We start from the raw sequence: 22,978 nt of genomic DNA, 5'->3' as shown, positions 1-22,978 counted from the left end.
CCTGGTGGGTTGGGTAGTCCCTGTGGGTCTTCTTCTTGAGCTCAGTGTTTTTTTTGTTTTTTTTTTTTCTTTTTTTTTTTTAAGATTTTATTCATTTATTTGACACAGAGAGAGAGATCACAAGTAGGCAGAGAGGCAGGCAGAGAGAGAGGAGGAAGCAGGCTCCCTGCGGAGCAGAGAGCCTGATGCGGGGCTCGATCCCAGGACCCTGAGATCATGACCTGAGCCGAAGGCAGCGGCTTAATCCACTGAGCCACCCAGGCGCCCCACGCTCAGTGTTTTTTAAAGACAAGTCTGCCCTGGGGAGACGCTGTCTCTCATAGTCCATGGCACAGTCTTCAAGGTCTGAAAGCAGGGTGGTTGTACATAAGAAGGACTAGCTTATGCTACCCAGACTCACAGGAGGAAGAATAATTGCATCAGATATTTGTGACCCTCTATAGTGTGTAACAATGTTCAGGAGGCACCTGTAAGGAAGAGAGGATGTAGAGGAGCTGTTTTCTGCTCTCTTAAAGGAGCTTCACCCAATTTAGGAATATACAGCATAAGTGTATGCAATAAAGGCCAGTACCAGAGAGGTCATGGGGAAATACAGGAAGTATACCAATTAACAAGGAAGAAACTACAGTTTCTTTGTTAATTGCATAGCTTTCAAAAGAAATGTAGAACATTTACCTGGTCAGGAACTCTCCAGGCCCTGTTTCATATGCAAATTCTACTGGCTCTAGGTAAATGTTTACATTGATTTACTCAGAGCAAAACACCTGCTACATCAAAAAAACAAAGTACTCTCCCTACCCAGTCATTGCTGAACATAGAAAGACAAATTATCCCTCCCTGACTCTTCCATTTACAGAATCAAAACAGCAAGCAGCTTTAAAGACCATTGCAGTCGGACCACTGCATTATTTCTGTGTTTTGTTTTGTTTTTTTAATAAAAGTAGGATTTTTAGTTCTGTGTCAGATGGAGTAGATTCATTTCCCCTCATTGCTGCTGCTAACTATAACTAAGGTACTTGGGCATAATAAATGTTTTTTTTTTTTTTTTAATTTTTTTTTAAAGTCTAAAAGGTGGAGAGAAGGCAGAGTTGCTACAGTCCTCAGAACTTAAGAACCGACACTGTGGTAAGTTTCTTAGGTTTTCTTTTTGCCTCTTATTTATTTCAGACTGGACACTGGAAAGTCTGCAACCTAGAAATGACAACAGGTGCAGGCCAAAAAAAAAAAAAAAAATTAGCTCCCCCCAAATCTGCTTTCTTTATCCAAAGGATCAAGAAAGAGATAAAAAGGTGACCTAGTAAGGCAGAAATATTTTTTGACAATATCCATCCTGTTTTAGCTAACCATCTTGGAAGAAGAAAATTGGCAAATTGAACTTCTACCTGGACCTAGTGAGGAGATAACATCCCCTACATACACACTTACTTTACTGGTGCAGCATTAGCAGAGACCTGCTATAGTACAAGATTTGAGTAAGATCCTGAGTCTCCTAACACAATGCTCTAAATGTTTAACACACAATCAAAAATTACTCATCATACCAAGAACCAGCAAAATCTCAGTTTAAATGAAAAAAAGACAATACTAACACTGAAATGATACAGATTTTGGGATTTTCTGATGGAGACTTTATTTATTTAAGATTTTATTTATTTATTTGACAGAGAGAGACACAGCAAGAGAGGAAACACAACCTGGAAGAGTGGGAAAGGGAGAAGCAGGCTTCCCACTGAGCAGGGAGCCTGATGTGGGGCTCAATCCCAGGAACCTGGGACATGATCTGAACCAAAGGCAGACTTTTAACAACAGCCACTCAGGCACCCCTGACAGGGACTTTAAAGACATCATAAAAATGCTTCAACAAGAAATTACAAACACACTTGAAAAAATAGAAAATTTTGGCAAAGAAATAAAAGATATAAAGAAGAATCAAGTGGAATTTTTGAACTAAGAATTTAATAAACAGTTATAGAATTAAATTTTAGAATTGAAAAATATAAAATTAACTGCATAGGCTCAATAGCAGAATGGAAATGATAGACTAAAGAATCAGTGAACTCAAAAATAGATCAATAGAAATTATCTAATATCAGTGATAGAGAAAATAGACTGAAAAAGAAGAAAAAAAAGAAAAGAAAGAGAGCATCATGGACCTGTGGGACTACCAAAGAGCTATCATTCTTGTAATTAGAATTGCAAAAGGAGAAGAGAGTGTGGGATTAAAAAATATTAGAAGAAATAATAGATCAAATTACCTAAATTTGGCGAAAGGCATAAATGTACAGATTTAAGAAGATAAATCAACCTCAAACAGGATAAACCCAAAGAAAACCACAACAATACATTACTCCACAAGAATAAATTTAAAATGAATTTAAAATTAAAAATTTAAAACCTGAAACTGTAAAACTCTAGGAAACCATAGGGTAAAGTTCCTGAACATTGGTCTCAGCAGCAATTTTCTGGATCTGACAACAAAGCACAAGCACCCAAAGCAAAAATAAATAAATGTGACTACATCAAACTAAAGAGCTTCTCACAGAAAAAGAAACAATTAGCAAAATGAAAAGGTAGCCTACAGTATGGGAAAAAATATTTGCAAATCATATAACTGATAAGGGGTTAATATCTAAACCTTTTTTTTTTTAGTCTGTGTTTTTATTTTAATGCTCAGTTAGCACCTATATCTAAAATTTAGAAAAAAAATACCTTACAACTCAACAGCAAAAACATAATTTAATTTAAACTTTGAAAGAAAAACAATGAATACTGTTACGCTGAAAAAATAAGTAAAATGGAAGAAAAGCTGGAATATACAGTTGTCCAGACACACAGATGGCCAAAAGCTACATGAAAAGTTACTCAACATCACTAATTATCACAGAAAAGCAAACCAACACCACAATGAAGTATCACCTCACACCAGTCAGGATGGCTGTAATCAAGAAGATAAGAGATAATGATATTGGCAAAAATGTAGAGGAGGGGGAAAAAAAACAATCCATAGCACTCTTGGTGGGAATACAAATTGGTACAGCTATTATGGGAAACAACATGGAGTTTCCTCAAAAAAACAAAAATAGGACTACCATATGATACAACAATCTCACTTCTGGGTATATATCTAAAGGAATTGAAATCAGGATCTTGCAGAGATATCTGTACCTTCATGTTCATTGCAGTATTATTCATAATTCCTAAATTCCATCAGTAGATGAATGGATAAAGAAGACCATATGAATGCTATTCAGCTATGACAAGGAAGGAATTCCTGCTATTTGAGACAACTTGGATGGACCATAAGGGCATTATGATAAGTGAAAGAAGTCAGACAGAGAAAAACAAATCCTGTATAATATTATTTATATTTGGGATGTAAAAAAGACAAACTCTGAGAGACAGAGTAGCCTAGTGGTTACCAGGAGCTGGGAAGTGGAAAAAATGAGGAGATACTGGTCAAAGGGCACAACTTCCAGTTATAAGATTAACAAGTTTGGCAGTATAATGTAAAGCAGGTGATTGTAGCTAACAATACTGTATAATATACTTGAATGTGGCTAAGAGAATAGATGTTAAATCTTTTCATCACAAAAAAAGAATAGGTAACTATGTGACAAGATGGAAATGGCAGCTAATATTATGATGGCAATCATTTTGCAACTTTTAAGTGTATCAAATCTACATGTTGTATACCACCTTTATCTTACACATTATGTGTTAATTATATCTCAATAAAGCTACAAAAAAACATACAAGGAAAATGTTTATAAGAGTTGTACATATTAAAGCAAAGAGAGAGAGAGGGAAAGAAAGAAAGAATAGAAACTCACACCAGAAAACATCATAATCAAACTTACAAAAAGAAAAAGGAAAAAATGACAAAGAAAAAAATCGTGAAAGCAGGTAGAGACTATGGTTTGAATGGCAACAGATTATTCATCAGAAACCATGAAGGCGAAAGAAAGAGAAAAAAGAAAGAAAGACAGACCATTAAAGCCAAAAAGAAGTGGCACATTTTTCAAGTGCTAAAAGAAAAAACTGCCAACCCAGAATTCTATATAGTGAAAACATTCTTCAGGAATGAAGGTGAGCTGTAGTCTCAGATGAAAGAAAAAAATGTTTCCAGCGGACCTACTCTTAAAGAATAGCTAATAGTTCATCAAACAAAAAGGAAATAATCAAAGAAGGCAACTTAGAATATCAGGAAAAAAGAACAATGCAAAGTGTAAAATTGCAAGTAAACATAGGACATTATCTTTCCTCTCTCAAGTTTGTTTAGATTATATTGACAATTGAACCAGCAACCAAAGCACTGATATAGTTCTCAATGTATGTAGAAGAAATATTTAAGACAATTGTATTATAACTGGGGAGTAAAGGACCAAATGGAGGTAAGGTCTACATTTCAATTAAAGAGGTAAAATGTCAATACCAATAGACTGTAATGAGTTATGTAATAAAAATAATGTAATATCCACAGCAGCCACTAAAATTAAAAAAGATATATATATACAAAGAGATATAGTAAAAAATATTTGCAAATTGTAGTATAGCATATATTCAGATAATCCCCAATTTCTGATTTAAATTTTTTATTTTATGTGGAAAGATCCCAGACATCCTTCCACAGATCATGGAACTAGAGGGTATTATGCTAAGTGGTATAAATCAGTCAGAGAAAGGCAAATACCATATGACTTCACTCATATGTGGAATTTAAGAAACAAAATAGATGAACATAGAGGAAGTGAAGGAAAAATAAAATAAAAACAGAGAGGGAGACAAGTCATAAAAGACTCAACTCTGCTTCAGGGAAGGGGAGATGGGGTAATTGGGTGATGGACATTAAGGAGGACACTTGATGTAATGAGCACTGAGTGTTATATGTGACTGATGATGAATCACTAAATTATACCCCTGAAATTAATAATACACTATATGTTAACTAAATTGAATTTAAATTAAAAAAATCAATTAAAAAAAACAAAAATATTTTATAATGGTGAGAAAGCAACACTCATTTAGTAGAAACTTTACTTCAAATTTTGAATTTTGATCTTTTCCTGGACTAGCAATATGTGGAACAATACTTTTTTATGATGCTGGGCAGCTTCCAGTCAGCCATGACTGACTGGAACACACTTAGAACCATTCTGTACCCAAACAACCATTCAGTTTCTCACTTTCAGTCCAGTATTCAATAAATTGCATGAGATATGCAAACCTTTATTATAAAATGGGCTTTGTGTTAGATTATTTTGCCCAATTGTAGACAAATGTAAGTGTTCTAAGCATATTTAAGGTAGGTCAGGCTAAGCCATGGTGTTTGGTAGGTTACGGTGTAGTAAACGTATTTCCATTTAAGATATTTTCAATTTACAATGCATTTATTAGGACATAATCTTGTTACTGGACTTGAGTCCTTGGTTCCAGTAATGGTAGAAAGGAGGCTGTATTCCAAATTTAAAAGCACAGGCAAGGCTTTATTGGGGCTGATGCTAAAGCACAAGAGAGAAGCACAAAGGAAAGAATCCTCAGGCTGACTCACTGGGAATAGGTCAGGGAGAGTTTATTAAAGAAACTTAGGTGGGAAAAGTGTGCCATCTAAACATGCAGAAGAGAGGATTTATTAGCACCGGTGCACCTAAAGGTTGTGCTTCTTCATGAGTCATCATCAAGTTAACATATTACATCTCCACACCTGGACATGACTTTCAGTGTTATAATGAAGGGAATGCCAGGGAAAGTTCTGCACTGGGGTCTGACTTGATGTAGACTGGGTTGGAACAGTCACAACTTGCTCCTTAGCTGGTGCTTTGATCTGGAAGAAAAAGGTAGGGTCAGCAGGCAGCAGGGAGTTTTCCAGGTGCACAGGGACTGTTTCAACCCAGCTATAAGTTGAGGAACATCTTCATACAAATACACAAAATATAAATGACGATTATCTTTTGCCAAGTGAACTCACTCCAATAACTATACCTCAGAAGCCTTCCTTATCCCCCTTCCAGTCATTAACTACATTAAATGTATTATTATTCTGACTTCTATTACTGTAGATGAATTTTGCTTAATTTTGAAGGTTATGTAAATATAATCCTGTGGTATGTATCTTTTTTTGCTCAGTATTATGTTTGGGATATTCATTCATGTGCTTGTTTTTGATGTGGGAAACAAAGACAAAAGAAAAATTAAATTTCTTTACTACCTACAGCCCACTGACAAGTCCTTGAAACAGGCAAAATTACCTTCCTCTCAGAACTCAGCTGCCTCTAACTTAGTATTTTGCTAAGGGAAAAGGAAATCTTCGCTTAACATTATCCCAACCCCTACATGATCCTGTAAGTCTTCTTTAACATATAAAATCACTTTAGGAACTTCCTTTATCTCTACCCCCTAAAATACATGTTAACAGTCATCCTCCAAGCATATGGCTCACTGATATACATCTGAAGGGTCTCATGACTAGGGTTTTATTAGATAGTAGTGAATGACCTTTTCCTAACAATAGCTAGCCCCCTCAAAGTGCTGGAAATTCCTTAGAGACTTATGTTATCCCTAATCGCCTGCCCAACTTTAAACTATATAATCAGTTACCCATCACAACCCCAGTGCAGCTCTTTCTACCTACAGGTCCTGTCCCTGTGCTTTAATATAACCACCTTTTTTGCATCAAAGATGTCTCAATTCTTTCTTGGCTGTTGGCTCCAACATTTCCTACATTATTTTGAGCAGTAGCTTTTATTTTTCATTGTCTTTTGGTTTATCCAGTGTATAAATATATCATAGTTTGTATTTTCTACTGTTAGTAAAAATAGTTTTGTTTCCTTTTGTTATAGCCTTAAAATGCTCAGAGTCAGTGATCTATAACTAGTTTTCCACAAACCAAATCTTAATAAGCTGTTTTTTCATTATCACTCATTACAAAATATTTTAATACCTTTTTTGATGTCTTTTCCTTACCCCACGAGTTATTAAGAGCACATTACCTAATTTCTAAATCTTGGGGACTTTCTAGATATATCTTTTCTTTTTTTAAATTAACATATAGTGTATTATTTGCTTCAGGGGTACAGGTCTGTGAATCATCAATATTACACAATTCATAGCACTCACCATAGCACATACTCTCCCCAATGTCCATAACCCAGTTACCCTATCCCTCCTCCCCACTCCCCAGAAACCCTCAGTTTGTTTCCTTTCTAGATATCTTAATGTTACTAATTTACTTTTTAAGATTTTATTTATTTATTTGACAGAGAGAGAGACACAGTAAGAGAGGGAACACAAGCAGGGAAGAAACAGACTTCCCACTGAGCAGGGAGTCCAACATGGGGCTCGATCCCAGGACCGTGGGATAATGAGCTGAGCCAAAGGCAGATGCTTAACAACTGAACCACCAGGTGCTCCTTAATGTTACTAATTTCTAATTAAATTTCATTATGGTCAGAAAACATATTCTGTTTGATTTCAATTATTTGAACTGTATAGAACTATCCTATATCTCCAATATAAAATCTATCTTGAAGAAAGTTTCATGTGCATTTAAAACATTTTTGAATTTTATTTTATTTTTATTTTTTGGAGTATTTATTTATTTATGTGAGTAACAGGGAGAGAGAGAAAGAGAGCACAAGCAGAGGGAGAGGAGAGAAGCAGATTCTCTGCTGAGCAGGGAGCCTGATGCAGGGCTCGATCCCAGGATCCTGGGATCATGACCTGAGTTGAAGGCAAACTCTTAACAGACCGAGCCACCCAGGCATCCCTAAAGCATTTTTAAAAAAATAATTTGTAGTTCTTGGATATTTAAGTCAATTTCATTATTAGTTAATAGTATTTGTTCAATGTTCTTAAATTTTGACTGATTTTTGTCTACTAGTTCTCTCAGTTACTGAGAGATGGGTGTTAATGCCATCAGTTGTGATTATTATTAGGTACAAATGCATTTAGAATTTTTATATCTTCCAGATGAAGCACTATGAAGTGTTTCCTTTTACCTATCATAATCTCTTATATGATAGCAATTCAGTCACTCTAGTTTTGTAATGGAATATCTTTGCATGGAAGATCTTTTGTCATATTATTAATTTTAACTTCTCTTCATCTTCATATTTAAATTGTATCTTTGGGGAACTGAGGTGGCTCAGTTGGTTAAGCATCCAACTTTTGATTTCAGGCTCAGAGCCTGATCTCAGTGTCACAAGATCAAGACCCATGTCTAGTTCTGCATTGGGTGTGGAGCATGCTTAAGATTCTCTTTCTCCATCACTGTCTCTCTCCCTTGTGTTCTCTTTCTTAAAATAAATGAATGAATGAATGAATGAATGAATGAATAATAAAATGGATCTTTTGTAAATAACATATTAGGGTCATGATTTTTTAATACAGTCTGAGATTCTTTGTCTATGATTTTTCCCCTGAGGTAATGTGTTTCTTTACTTTTTGACTCATTTCTCAAATTTTTTCTCCTCATTTTTGGTTTTCACTAGTTTAATTAAAATAAGCCAAGGTAGGGTCTCTTTTTTTTTATCTCCCCCGATTGGCATTCTCTGAGTTTCTTTTATTTGTGGTTTGATTTTAAAAATATTGTTTAATATTATCTCTTCGAAGATTTATTCTTCCTTTCTTTTGTGCCTCTTCTCTTTTCTTTCCTTTCCTTTGCTTCTTTTCTTTTCTTCCTTTTCTTTCCTTTCCTCTTCTTTTCATTTCTGGAACTCTACATATTTGTTAACTAATTTGATATTTCTCCACATGTCTTAAATACAGTTCTTTTTTGTTCATTCTGTTTTACTCTCCTACTTCAGTTTGAATAATTTCTATTTACTTTTATTCAAGTTCCCTGATTCTTCTGCTGAACTCAGGATTCTGTGAAGCTGATCCAGTAAAATTTTCATTTCAAATATTGTACTTTTTATTTATATGTTGTCCATTAGTTTCTAATGTACGGTGTCCATTTTACTACTGAGATTCCACATCTGATACTTATTCTGACAATTTTTCCTATCAATTCATTACCATCTTGGTAACTGTTTGAAAGTCTGCTAACTCTACCATTTGGTCATCTCTTGATGTGTTGCTTTTCTTTTCCCTTTTTTTTTTTTTTTTTTTTTGGTAACTTAGTAATGTCAAGTCTTTTGGTTCTACTTTCTTCCTCTAGAAAACTGTTAAATTATTGTTTTTTGTTCTGACAGGTAATTACATTACTAGCAAATCACCTTAATCCTGTGGCGGTCTTTATCTTGCATTATATTTATATGTATATTGAATATACATACCCATTTTGTTATCTTTTTAAAGATTGTGAAATATCTCATATAGTCAGAGTACATATTACATAGTTATAGTCTAAAATTAATAAAACGAATGCCTCAACACTTAACATGTATCCAACATGTATCTTAAAGAAGTAGATAATTACCAGTAGTTTAGAAATGGATTGGGTGCTTCCTCCTAGTCACAACCTCCAATTCCACCTCATCCTGAATTTGTGAAAATTATTGCCTTAACTTTTATGATATAGGTATCTAAGATTAAATTATGTAATATTTAATTTTAAGCACATTTTTATGTTTATATAAATGGATTCATGCTTTGAGGTATCTTCTATGATGTTTATTTCACTTAACATTAAATTCATGAGATTCACCAATTTTGAAGCATAAAACTATTTTTCATTAATTTCCACTGATGTGTAGTATTCTACATGTGACTACAGTACTGTATACTTATGCATTGTATTGCTGATGATATTAAATTGCTTTCAAGTTTTACAATGTTACCAAGTCAAACTCTCACTCTTCACAGATGACATGATACTTTATGTGGAAAACCCAAAAGACTCCATCCCACAATTGCTAGAAATCATACAGGGACTCAGCAAAGTGGCAGGATATAAAATCAATGTACAGAAGTCAGTCGTATTTCCGGGGTAAATGTTGAGTTATTGCATACTGTGTTTATGCATTTCTGGATTAAGGTTACTAATAACTGTGTTTAGAATTTTTAATCCATATACATAGGAGAGTTTTACTGTTCATCTATGGCCTTAGTGTCAAGGAAAACCTGGCTTTTCAAAATGCATCAGTGTATGAGCTCTTCATTTTTTACTTTGTAATAGCTCCTATACAAGTAGAAAAATCTATTATCTGGAATAACTGTAGAATTGACAGCTGGATATTTTGTTTGTTGAGAAGATTCAAAATTTGTCATAGTTACTTAACCATTCAAGTGTTCTACTGTTCTTAATTCTGTTTGGAATATTTACATTTTTCTTAGACTATTTTCCATGGAAAACTGTGTTTTTAATATAAAACATGTTTTGGGGTGCACATGGATGTCTCAGTAAGTTAAGAGTCTGCCTTTGGCTCAGGTTGTGATCTTGGGATCCTGGAATCAAGCCCCCCATTGGGCTCCCAGCTAAGTGGGGAGTCTGCTTCTCTCTCCCTTACTTGTGCTCTCTCTCTCTCTCTTTCTCACTATCTCTCTCAAATAAATAAAATCTTAAAAAATTATATTTTGGAAACAAAGGACATTAGTGTTATGTTTATTCAACTTGTAAGAACCAGGCCATTTGTCAATTCTTAGATTATCTAAACAATTTTTCTCAAAATGAGAGGAAATGTATCCCTTATTATTTTTTTTTAATTTTTACTTATTAATTTGAGAGAGGGACAGTGAGACAGAGCATGAGAAGGGGGAAGGTCAGAGGGAGAAACAGACTCCCCATGGAGCTGGGAGGCTAATGCGGGACTCGATTCCGAAATCCCGAGATCATGATCTGAGCCGAAGGCAGTTGCTCAACCAACTGAGCCACAAAGGTGCCCCTATTCTATAACTTTCTTATTTTTTTTTAAAGATTTTATTTATTTATTCATAAGAGACAGAGAGAGAATGAGAGGGAGAGAGGCAGAGGGAAAAGCAGGCTCCTTGCAGACAGGACCCTGGGATCATGACCTGAGCCGAAGACAGATACTTAACCTACTGAGCCACCCAGACACCGCATATCCCATAACTTTAGAGAAGGGCAAGTAATGTTCTGCCTCTTGCTAAATATTTGACTTATTTCATTTCACATAAGTTTTTATAGTAATTCTCTATTACCATGAAAGTAGATGTTCTCTACAATTCAAACTAATAAGTGCAACTTGTGTACAATATGTCATTATAATTTTTAATTTTTTGTTTAAATTCAATTTAATTAAGATATAGTGCATTATTAGTTTCAGAGGTAGAATTTAGAGATTCACCTATTGCATATAATGATCAGTTCTCATTCCATTACATGCCCTCCTTGATGCCTATCACTATTTGTCCCATCCTGCTCACCCACCTCCCCTCAATCAACCCTCAGTTTGTTTCAGGAGTTAAGAGTCTTTCATGGTTTGTTTCCCTCTCTGCTTCCATCTTGTGTTATTTTCCGTTCCCTTCACCTATGTTCATCTACTTTGTTTCATAAATTCGGCATATGAGTGAAATCATATGGCATTTTTCTTTCTCTGACTGACTTATCTCACTTAGCATAATACCCTCCAGTTCCATCCACGTCACTGCAAATGGCAAGATTTCATGGTTTTTGATGGCTGAGTAACATCCCATTGTATATACCACATTTCTTATCCATTCATAGGTGTGCCATTTTAATCACTACATTTGTATCCTTTTGAAAAATACCTAGTAGTGCAATTCCTGGGTGTAAAGGAGCTCTATTTTTAACTTCCTGAGGAAGCTCCATGCTGTTTTCCAGAGTGGCTGCACCAGTTTGCATTCCCACCAACAAGCTAAGAGGATTCCCCTCTCTGCACGTCCTCACCAACATCTGTCATTTCCTGAATTGTTCATCTTAGCCATTCTGGCTCGTTTGAGGTGACATCTCCGTGTGACTTTGATTTGTATTTCCCTGATGCCAAGTGATGTTGAGCTTTTCTTCATGTGTCTGTTGGCCATTTGTATGTCTTCTTTGGAGAAATGTCTGTTCGTGTCTTCTGCCCATTTCTTGACTGGATTTTTCAGGTTTTTGGGTGTTGAGTTTGGTAAGTTCTTTATAGATTTTGGATACTAGCCCTTTATTTGATAAGACATTTGCAAACATCTTCTCCTATTACAAAGGTTGCCTTTCAGTTTTATCAACTGTTCCTTCTGCTGTGCAGAAGGTTTTATCTTGATGAAGTCCCAATAGTTCACTTTTGCTTTTGTTTCCCTTGCCTTTGTAGATGTGTCTAGCAAGAAGTTGCTGTGGCCAAGGACAAAGAGGTTGCTGCCTGTGTTCTCCTCTAGGATTTTGGTGGATTCCTGCCTCACAGTTAGGTCTTTCAACCATTTTGAGTTTATTTCTGTGTATGGTGTAAGAAAGTGGCCCAGTTTCATTCTTCTACATGTGGCTGTCCAATTTTCCCAACACCATGCGTTGATGAGGCTGTCTTTTTCTATTGGATAATCTTTCCCACTTTGTCAAAGATTAGTTGACTATGCAGTTGAGGGTCCCTTTCTGGGCTCTCTCTTCTATTCCATTGATCTCTGTGTCTGTTTTTGTGCCAGTACCATACTGTCTGATGATTGCAGCTTTGTAATATAGCTTGAAGTCTGGAATAGTGATGCCTCCCACTTTGGTTTTCTTTCTCAACATTCCCTTGGCTAACACTGGCTTCATAGAATGAGTTTCAAAGTTTTCCTTCCTTTTCTAGTTTTTGGAACAGCTTCAGTAGAATAAGTATTAGTTCTTCTTTAAATGTTTGGTAGAATTCTGCTGGAAGGCCATTTGGCCCTGGACTCTTGTTTGATGGGAGATTTTGGATTACAGTTCATTTTCCTTGCTGGTTGTGGGTCTGTTCAGGTTTTCTATTTCTTCCTGTTTCAGTTTTGGTAGTTTATGTGTTTCTAGGAACACATATCTATTTTCCAGATTGCTTAATTTTTTGCTATATAATTGCTCATAATATTCTGTTATAATAGTTCGTATTTCTTCAGTGTTGGTTGTGATTTCTCTGTTTTCATTCATGATTTTTTTAATTTGAGTATTTTATCTTGTCTTTTTGATAAGTCTGTCTAAAGGTTTATCAACCCTATTCATTTTTTTCAAAGATCCAACTCTTTGTTTCATTGATCTATTGTACTGTTTTTTTTTACTTCTATATCATTAATTTCTGCTCTTTTTAAATTTTTTTTTAATTTATTCATTTGAGAGAGGGAGGGAGAAAGTGAGAGAACATGAGTGGGAGGAGGGTCAGAGGGAGAGAGAGAGAGAAGCAGACTCCCTCCCTGAGCAGGGAGCCTGATGTGGTGCTCCATCCAAGAACCCCCAGATCATGACCTGATACTTAACCAACTGAGCTACCCTGGCATCCTCATTTGTGCTCTAATCTTTATTTTTTCTCTTCTCCTGCTAGATTGAGACTTTATTTCCAGCTCCTTTAGGTGTAAGGTTAGGTTGTGTATTTGAGATTTTTCTTATTTCTTGAGAAAGGCCTAGATTGCTATATACTTCCCTTTTAGGACCAACTTTCCTGCATCACAAAGGTTCTGAATTTTCATGTTTTCATTATCATTTGTTCTCATGTGTTTGTTTAATTCTTTTTTTTTTTTTATTTTCCTGGTTGGCCCATCCATTTTTTAGTAGGATGCTCTTTAACCTCTATCTATTTGTGCTCCTTCTAAGTTGTCTCTTGTGATTACATTCAAGTTTTAAAGCGTTGTGGTCTGAAATATGCATGGTATAATGTCAATCTTTTTGAACCATTTGAAACCTGATTTTGACCCAGTATGTAAACTTTTCCGGAGAATGTTCCATGTATACTCAAGAAGAATGTGTATTCTCTTGCTTTAGGATGAAATGTTCTGAGTTTATCTATGAAGTCTATCTGGACCAGTGTGTCATTCAAAGCTCTTGTTTCCTTGTTGATCTTCTGCTTAAATGATCTGTCCATTACTATGAGTGGGCTGTTAAAGTCCACTATAATCATTTACTATTATCAATGTGTTCCTTTAATTTTGTTATTATTGGTTTAAATAGTTTGCTGCTCCCAAGTTAGGGGCATAAATATTTAGAGTAGTTAGATATTCTTGTTGGATAAGCCCTTTTATTATGATATAATGTCCTTCTTCATCTCTTATTAGTCTTTAGTTTAAAAATGTACTTGGTCTAATATAAGGATTACTACTCCAGCTTTCTTTTGATGCCCATTATCATGATAAATGGTTCTCCACCCCCTCGCTTTCAAGCTGGAAGTGTCTTTCAGTGTCTTTCAGTCTAAATGAATCTCTAGTAGACAATGCATCAGTGGATCTTGTTTGTTTGTTTGTTTGTTTGAATCCAGTCTGATACCCTGTGTCTTTTGATTAGAACAATTAGTCCATTTACATTTAAATATAATGCCATTGTTTTACCTGTAAAGTTGTTGTTTCTGTAAATTGCCTCTGTTCTTTTCTGGTCTTTGTTACTTTGGGGCTCTCTCTTCACTCAAAAGAGCCCCTTTAATATTTCTTGCAGGGGCTGGTTTAGTGTTCACAAATTCCTTTAATTTTTGTTTGTCCTGGAAGCTCTTCCTCTTTCCTTCTATTCTGAATGACAGCCTGCTGGATAAAGTACTCTTGGCTGAATATTTTCCCATTTAACACATTAAATATATTATGCCAGTCTTTGGTCTCTGTAGATAGGTCTGCTGCCAACCTTTTGTGTCTACCCCTATAGGTTAAAGACCCCTTATCCTGAGCCACTTTCAGGATTTTCTCTTTATCTCTGAAACTTGCAAACTTCACTCTAATATGTTGAGGTGTTGGTCTATTTTTATGGTTGTTGGGCAGGGGTTCTTTGTACCTCCTGGACTTGAATGTCTGTTTCCTTTACAGAGTAGGGAAGTTCTCAGCTATAGTTTGTTCAAATAAACCTTCTGCCCTCCCCTTTCATCATCTGGGACCCCCTCATCTATTAGTTGAATATTATTTTGCTTTATGGTATCACTGATTTCTCAAATTCTCCCTTAATCTTCCGGTAGTTGTTTCTCTCTTTTTCTCAGATTCCTTTTTCTCCATCATTTTGTTTTCTATATCCCTGACTTTGTCTTCTGCCTCATTTATCCCAGCAGTTAGAGACTCCATTTTTTACATCATCTCAGTAATAGAGTTTTTAACTTCAGCCTGATTAGATTTTAGCTCTTTTGCTTCTAAAGGATCCTCTAGTGTCTTCTATGGTTTTTTTTCAAGCCTAGCTAGTATCTTTATAATCATTGTTTTAAATTCTAGTTCTGACTCCTTACTTATATCAATATTGATTAAATCCCTGGCAGTGAGTACTTCCTCCTGTTCTTTCTTTTGGGGTGAGTTTCTCCATCTCATCGTTATGTCCAGAAAAGAATAGAAGAAAGAGAGAAGAGACAAAAATAACAACAACAACACCAGGAAAATGCAAGCAAAACAAACCAGAAGAAAACAGAAACAAAATAAAATAATAACAAACCAAAGAAGAGGTAAGACAGAACAAAGCAACAAACTAGATCCTGAGTGTATTTGGGTTTGTTTGTTAAAAGAAACTAGATCCCAAAATAGGAAAGAAAGAAAACATATATATATGTGTATGTATGTGTGTGTGTATATGTATGTATATATATATATATATATATATATATATATATATATATACACACACACACACAAAATGAAATAAAATACAATGAATGGAAACCAAAAATAAAAAATATATATTATTATATAATGTATATATAAACCTAACAACTAAAAAAGAATTTTAAAATGCAAGAAATTAACTGACAAGAATATAACTAAGACACTAAGGTATTAAAAAAAAAGATTGGTAAACTTGGTGCTAGTGAATTATTCCTGCTGGTCGTCTGGGGGAGGGGCCTATTACACTGATTCTCAGGTGTCCTTGCCTTGGTGGAATTGCACCTCCTTTGCCAGGGGCTCAGGTTCAGTGTACATGTCTCCAGAGTGCACTATGTGGTGTTGTTTTGCTCTCTGAAGACTTTCAGCACCAATGTGGGGGGGGTTGAAAATAGCGGCTCCCCTATCTCTAGCTCTGGAGCTGAAAGTTCACACATACACATGAACACACACCCCAATCTTCAGTGACTTCTCACAGAAAAGCTGTCAATCAATCTTGTCTCCCCGGTTTCTGACTGAACTCTGTCTTCCCCCAGCCTGTGACCAAGAGTTTTTATGTCAGGCATGTGACACACTTTTGTGTCTCCAAACTGTACAGACTTCTGTGGCATGGACTCACACCGTTCCTTTTGGGGAAAGGACAGGGTGTCTCGCTTTGCTTCTGCCTTTTGCTAGGCTCCTCCCCAGAGACTGGTTGCGTGGCTGTTTTGTGGTTCAAGGTTTATGGCAATAACAAGCAGAAAGCCAGTGCCTAGACTTGCTGTTTTCAGCCAGCTTCACTGCTCGGATGCCTGGAAACCCTGCCATACTCAGGCACCCCCATTCTTCTTTCAACCCTGGGGATCCTGAAGGTGAGCTATTCCACCGGGATTGTACTCCATTTGCCACCTGAACACCTGTAATCCAGAGAAGTCCCCCACTGTAGAAGACTTCTAAGTGTTCTGATTTTTCACTCCACTATTTATAATACTTTGCTGTAGTCTCCTTAAGCAACTCCCTGCCCTCTGCATTTATCTTCTGACATATCATCCTGGATTCATGTCTCCACATCTCCTACTTCCAAAAAGTGGTCACTTTTCTATTTGTAGGATTTCAGCAATTCTTTCCTCAGATCTCCCATTGAGTTTGCTGGTGTCCAGAATGATTTGATAACTATCTAGCTGTATTCCAGGGACCAGAAAAAAATTAGGGTTCCCTGCTCCTCTGCCATCTTAACTCTTCCTTCTCATTGTAATTTTAATTTACATTTTTCTGATGATAAGTAAAGGGTATTTTTATATATTTATTAGATATCTAGATATGTTCTTTTGTGATTTGTTTCTTCTTCACTTTTGCTCATTCCATTGTTGCGTTGTCTGTCTTTTTCTTATTGATTTGTTAGAATTTTTCAACTTAGTTTAATATAAATAAGCAATGTCATTTTTTATTCTATGTCTGACTCTTTTAATTGTATTTTTTCAATCTGCTATTCTGATACTCTGTCTTTTCATTGGAGTATTTAGTCTATTTACATTCAGAGTTATTGTTGAGAGATTTAGAATTTAGTGCCATTGCATTACCTGTAAAGTCACTGTTCCTATAGACTGTCTCTGTTCCTTTCTAGTCTTGATTTTGGTCTCTTTTTCTTGCTCAAAGGTCCCCTTTAATATTTCTTACAGAGGTGGTTTACCATTCACAAATTCCTCTAGCTTTTGCTTGTCTTAGAAACTCCTTATCTCTCCTTCTCTTCTGAATGCCAGACTTGTTGGTTAAAGTATTTTGGCTTCAAAATTTTCCCATTCAGCACTTTGAATATATGATGCCAGTCATTTGTGACCTGACTAGTTTCTTTGGACAGGTCTGCTACTAACCTTATATGTCTACTCTTGTAGGTTAAGAATGTTTGTCCCTAGCTGCTTTCAGAATTCTCTCATTTATCTTTGTATTTTGTAAGTTTCAGTATAATATCTGGAGGTGTTCACCTGTTTTTGTTGACTTTGAGGGACAGTCTCTGTGTCCCTTGGACTTGAATGCCTCTTTCCTTCCACACATTAGGGAATTTCTTCAGCTATAATTTGTTCAAATAAACCTTCTGCTCTTCTTTCTCACTCTTCTTCTTCTGGGACTCCTGTGATACAGGCATAATTGTGCTTTGTGGAATCTCTGAGTTCCCTAAGCCCGTATTCATTATCTAATAGTTTTCTTCCCCTCTTTTTTCCAGCTTCATTATTTTACATAATTTTATCTTCTATATAATCTATTCAATCCTCTGCTTCTTCCATTCTCATAGCAATTACATTCAGTCTGTTTTGCATCTCAGTTATAACTTTTTTTTAAAATTTTGACTTGACTAGTTTTTAGTTTGACTAATTTTATCTCTGTAGCCAGGATTTCTCTGGTGTCTTCTATGCTTCTTTCAGGCCCAGTCCCTATTCTTATGACTGTTGCTCTAATTTCTTCTTCTTTTTTTTTCAAGATTTTATTTATTTATTTGTCAGAGAGAGAGGCAGACTCCCTGCTAAGTAAGGAGTTCAATGCAGGACCCTGGAATCATGACCTGAGCTGAAGGCAGATGCTTAACTGACTGAGCCACCCAGTCATCCCTGTGGTTCTAATTTTTTATTCAGATATAATGTAAATCCCTATGAATTCTTCTTGATCATTTTTTGGTGAGAATATCTCTACCCTGTCATTATGTTAGGTTTCTGTCTTTTGCATATTATGAAAGCTTGTTTTTTTTGTTTGTTTGTTTGTTTGTTTTTTGGAGAGTAATACTTTTTTTTTCTGAGAGTTTTTGAGAGTAATACTTTATTGAGAAGGGGTCATACACTGTCCAGGGCCTGGCACTTCGGGAAGTGCTTCTGGTGTATGCTGTTGTATTTTGGCTGGGCTTTCCCAGAGGTCAGACCTCTGTAGAATTCCCCCTTGCTTGTCGTGAGAAGTGTTTGGACCTTTAACTAGGTGCAATTTGTGTGGTTTGGTTTGTTTATTAAGATAAGCATGATAGGAAAAAAGAAAGAAAGAAAGAAAGAAAGAAAGAAAGAAAGAAAGAGGAAAAAACCTTGATCCAAAAAAAGAGAATAGGAAAGGGAACAAAAAAACAGAGAAGGAATAACTATAAGCCTCATTCCAAACAAAAATAAAGAAGGAGAAAAGAAAAAAAGAGAGAAGAAGCTTGAGCCAAAAAATGAGAAAAGAAAATAATCAACAAATGAACAAAAAAACTGTAAGCCAGATTCCAAAGAAAAAAGAAAAAATATAGTAATAAAAAAATGGTCCTATTTCCACCAGAACTGAAACTGTTGCTTTGGAGTATTTTATCATCAGTAGACTTGGTACATGAGGGTTCCTGCTTGGTCTTCTGAGGAGGAGGCCTGGGGCACTGGCTCAGAGCCAGACCTGCCTTAGAAAAGACACCCCTGTGGGACATAGTGGGGCGGGGTTTGGTGTAAGTGATTCCACCCTTCACTGGAAGTGCTATGTTTCTTTCTGAAGTCTGGCTATACTATTGGGCGGGGGGGTTGGAGTTGGGAGCTGTGTGGGTCAGAGGGTCGAGGAGGTGGGGGAGGTGGAAAATGACATTACCCCACCTTCTCAACCCCAGGGAGGGGGAATTTATGGTCACTTCTGTTGAGGAGACCATCACAGAAAAGCAAACAATCTTCCTTATGATGTCCCAAGCCTCCATAAGATCTCCACCCTCAACCTGTCTGTGCCCAGGCCATTAGCAGGCCTGGTGTCACAGTTCTGTGTTTGTTTTATATCTGCCTGGTGGCTGGGATTCATGACTCCAAATCCTAAAGGACCCAGCAAGGCATAGACCTACTCCCCTCCACCAGAGGAGAACCTCACAGTACTGTACCTGGCAATGTTCTGTCTCAGAAAAGCAGTCACATCGCTTCCCAGGGACCTGGTGTATAAGGTAAGACACAGCAAAAATCTAACCAGGTTATCTGCCCTCTGAACACCCCTTGTTATTGAATGAAGAGGGTCCTTTCTCTTTGGAAAGGCAATATACCCTCTTCCAAATATACTCCAGAAAGGGGAATGTTCTTTCCCAATGTGACCCAGGGGATCCCCACACCTTGGCATCTTATGCCAAGCATCTGTGTGCTGTTCTCCTTTCAACTCTCCCTCTCTCTCTGACTTCTCTCTGTAAAAAGGGCTCCCTCCTCTTTGCAGCACTGTGGCTTTTCTCTCCCCCAGTTCACATCTAGGAACCTCACATCTACCATGTTCTCTCCCTCCAACTGTGCAGATTTTTTTCTTAATCCTCAGATCTATTTTCTAGTTGTTCAAAACAATTTGATTTTGATCTAGTTGTGTTCAAGGGTCGAGGCAAGCTCGAGGTCTGCCTACTATGCCACCATCTTCTCCTTTACTTTTCTTTTCTTTCTCTTTCTTTCTTCTTTTTTTTTTTTAAATAAACTCTAACCCCAATATAAGGCTCAAGCTCACAACTCCAAGATCAAGAGTAACATCCTCTATTGACTCAGCCAGCCAGGTGCCCCAATAAGATGGTTTTGATTTGAAGGTATAATATAGCCAGAATATAATAATGTTGCAAATATGTATAGAACACTTAAAAGTTCTCCTCAAAAGACACATTTTTTCCTAGAGAATTCTGTGGTGATTTTCTCTTTAATTAATTAAACCTTTAATTTAATTAAACCTTAATTTAATTAAAACTTAAATCCTACATGGAGGACATGGGGAGATGGAGAGGAGAGGGAGTTGAGGGAAACTGGAAGGGGAGATGAACCATGAGAGACTATGGACTCTGAAAAACAACCAGAGGGTTATGAAGGGGCGGCAGGGGGGTGGGGGGGTGGGAGGTTGAGGAACCAGGTGGTGGGTAATAGGGAGGGCACGTACTGCATGGAGCACTGGGTGTGATGCCAAAACAATGAACACTGTTATGCTGTAAATAAACAAATAAAAATAAATATTAAAAAAAAAAACTTAAATCCTGGCAATCATGAAGAAGCTGGAATCTCTTTTGATGTTTCTAATATTTTTTTATATTGCTACAAAATGTAACAACTACCTTTCATTTTGCATAAATCCTTAGAGTTCCCTTCTTCTTGCTAGATGGGATGTTGCCTGCTTCATGAAACATTTAGCAAAGCCAGTTAGACCTTCATATTTACTCAGTTGAATTTTGTTTTTTTAATGGGGAGCATCAGTCTATAGAACACAGTGGGTATTCAAGTGGTATCTCAAGAGTGCAGTGGTCTTTTCATGATCTCTGGTCTGAGTTCTCCCATTTCAGGGACTGCAACCCAGGTACACTTGACAGAGCATGTCTGGAAAACCTTACATAAAGACCTCCTCAGAGAAGGTACAGGGATTGTGAGTCCAGAGCTGAAGACTGAGGTCACTGTCCAAGGTGAGTGAAGAGAGTGGAGAACTTTGGTATGTAAAAGACTTCTTATGGTGTTTGTTTCAGACAGTTTGATGCTGAAGTAGAGTGGTAGATGCATGGGCTAGCTGGTCACAGGGTCAAATTAGGTCTAATGATGATGGCATATTGTGTGCCACCTCAGAAAGGAATGTACTTTTCCTTTCTATTTTCCTTTCCTTTTACTTTTCCCCATCCTACCCTTGCTAGTTGATGTGGGAAACAAAGGTGAAAGAAAAGTTATTAAATTTCCATACTACCTATGGCCCATTGACAAGTCCTTGAAACAGGCAGAGTGACATTCCTCTAGACTCAACTGACTTGATGGTCACACATTGCTAAGGGCAAAAGGTAATCCTAGCTGGAACCACCCCCTGCCCTCCAGGATCCTATAAATCTACTTTAACATATAAAGTTCCTTTAGAAATTTCCTTTATCTCTAAACATCCCAAGATATGTCTTGGTAATCATCCCCCAAGCATATGGCCCAACAATATATCTGAAGGGTCTCATAACTAAGGTTTTATTAGATGGTAATAAATGACTTTTTCCCAACAATAGCTGGCCCCATCAAGGTCCTGGAAACTTTGTTTCCAAAATTCCTTAGAGATTTATGCTATCCCAAACCCTCTTCCAACTTGAAAGTATATAATAGGCCACTCCTCATGACCTCAGGGCAACTCTTTCTGCCCACAGGTCCTGTTCCTGTGCTTTAATAAAACCACTTTTTGCACCAAAGATATCCCAAGAATTCTTTCTTGGCTGTCAGCTTTGAACTGTAATGTTCTTTCCAACATCACTGGTGACCCAGGTGTTACAGGTGGAATGAGGTGGTGGAGTATTGATGAGAGATGTCCATCCACAGCCTTGACATTCCTGGAGCATATTTGCCTCCAAGGCCAGGAAGTTCCCAGATGTTGGGTTGGCCAAGCTTCTCAAAGACTGGCAATGACAAAGCAGCTCAGGGAGACTTGGGCAATCATGCCATTTCCCAGGGAGGGGGTGGCTAGCCTTATTCACAGGGCGAGGCCTTGCTCTCACCTTGAGTCTGGTCTCCTTCAGTTCCTCTGGGTGCTCTGGATGGAGCCTGTGGAAGCCTCAGAACTCTGCCCCCTCTCCACTTTCTAGTAGGGATCCCCTTCTGTCTGGAAAGCCAGAGCCCAAGTTCTCCCTTGGTGAGAGGAAGACTGAAGGCTTGAGAGGTGGCAGCTGGAGAAGGAGGGCAGGGCCAGAGGCTGAAGTGGAGTCTGAAGGGAGAAATGCCCAGCCAATGATGGGAGAGCCACCTGCACCCTGACCTGTGGGGCTGGGACAGCAAGGGGCCCACAGATATTTCTGAGTGTGGGTGTGATTGTGTTTCTTGTTGAGAAGCCCTTTCCCTTGGAAGGGACTGGACTCTCTCTGGTTAAAATGTTCACATGATGGAGAAAGTTTCCATGATCTCCCCTCTTGAACTCTTTCTTCAAATAAGAAAACCTTCTCTATTCTAAATTCTACTAAATGAGTTTGGTTCTACCATGCCTGGATCATTCTTGTCAAGGCGTGGGTCTTGAGGTTACCACCACACAATTTGTTTCTTTTCTGTCTAGCTCTGAATACCTATTGATTAGGTCTTACTTGTCCCCTGTTCTTGTATTTCATCTTTATTTTAAGGATATAGAATGCATAGCAATGTAAGCCAAGGCAGATGAACATTGGTACCAAGCAATCCCACCAACAGTGTTTGTGATTGGAGGTGGGGGTTGGGGGGTGCCACCAGTCCCTGCCCTGGTATGGTGAGGGCTAGGCTCAAGCCTTGTGATTTCAGCTGTATGATACAACAAGCTTGGGACAGTATCACCAGGAGCAAGTGACCAGGATCCAAACCTCCTGTTTGCCAGAATTGATTCTTGCTTTCTAAGTAGCTTTGCAAAATCCCTCAATTTCTGAGAGGGCAGCCTACAGGGTTTCTATGTTGGGCAAGTTAATCCTTGCTTCTCATATGGCCAG

Source organism: Meles meles, chromosome 1 (assembly GCF_922984935.1).
Source record: "Meles meles chromosome 1, mMelMel3.1 paternal haplotype, whole genome shotgun sequence".
NCBI classification, from domain to species: Eukaryota; Metazoa; Chordata; class Mammalia; order Carnivora; family Mustelidae; genus Meles; species Meles meles.
Note: the sequence above shows the minus strand (reverse complement) of the source record.